Here is an 862-nt window from a genome sequence, read left to right as displayed (position 1 = left end):
GGTGGGACCCAGGCGGCCATGTTGAGGGGACCCAGTCGGGGTGTTGGCTTGCGACCCAGTCGGGGGTGCTGGGTGGGACCCAGGCGGCCATGTTGGCAGGACCCAGTTGGGGGCGTTGGGTGGGACCCAGATGGGGGTGTTGGTGGGACCCATCGGGGTGCTGGGTGGGACCCAGGCGGCCGTGTTGGGTGTCAGCCCGCTGGGGCTCTGGCCTTCTTCCAGCACCCCCCTTGGGTCCCCCCAGCGTGGCCGCCCGGGCCCCTCACCCCGCCCGGCTCCCACCGGCGTGGCCACTGCGTCCTTCCACAGGGCGGGGCCACGCTCTGCCGCTGACCCGCCCCCTCCCCCGGCAGACCCCAGACGAAGGCGCCTGGACTTCCGTCTTCGCGGCGGTCACCCCCTCCCTGGAAGGGCGAGGTGGCCACTACCTGTACAACGAGGAAGAGACCACGTCCCTGCGGGCCACGTACGACCCGCGGCTGCAGCGGGAGCTGTGGGCCCGGAGCTGCGAGATGACGGGAGTCCGGGACGTCACTCCGGACCTCCTGTCCGGGTAGCGGCCGAGCCGGACGTCTGCGCGCCCCCCGCGCCCCTCAAGGTCTGTGGAGGACCCCGAGTGTCCGGTCCCTGCCCGCACGCCCAGGGGCTCCGTCCCGGCCTCCTGCGCCCCGCCGGGCTCAGGAGAACCCGCGTGTCCCGGGCCACGAGTGATTAAACCTGCCGACTGAGTGTGTGACGTCCCTTATCGCTGGTCAGCGCGGGCAGACGATGTCCAGAAGCGAGCGCCACCCCTGTCCTGTCCACCCACGAGGGGGCTGGTCACTGGAGGGTCTCGGGGGCTCTGTTCTCACACCCGCTCGCC

At 72.0% G+C, this 862-nt stretch overlaps 1 protein-coding gene across 1 annotated transcript in view; it reads left to right on the top strand.

Moving 5' to 3' along the window:
- Nucleotides 1-357: 357 nt before the first annotated feature.
- The window catches only part of LOC105854134 (basic proline-rich protein-like), a gene marked incomplete at its 3' end in the record, with an annotated part of 3,390 nt that continues 2,885 nt past the window's right edge, over nucleotides 358-862 (top strand). The window contains exon 1 of the mRNA XM_012730226.1: nucleotides 358-598. The remainder of the gene's footprint in view (nucleotides 599-862) is intronic.

Source organism: Condylura cristata, unplaced genomic scaffold (genome assembly GCF_000260355.1).
Source record: "Condylura cristata isolate star-nosed mole 26May11 unplaced genomic scaffold, ConCri1.0 scaffold00027, whole genome shotgun sequence".
In the NCBI taxonomy this organism is placed as follows: Eukaryota; Metazoa; Chordata; class Mammalia; order Eulipotyphla; family Talpidae; genus Condylura; species Condylura cristata.
This window is presented reverse-complemented; position numbering and strand designations above follow the sequence as displayed.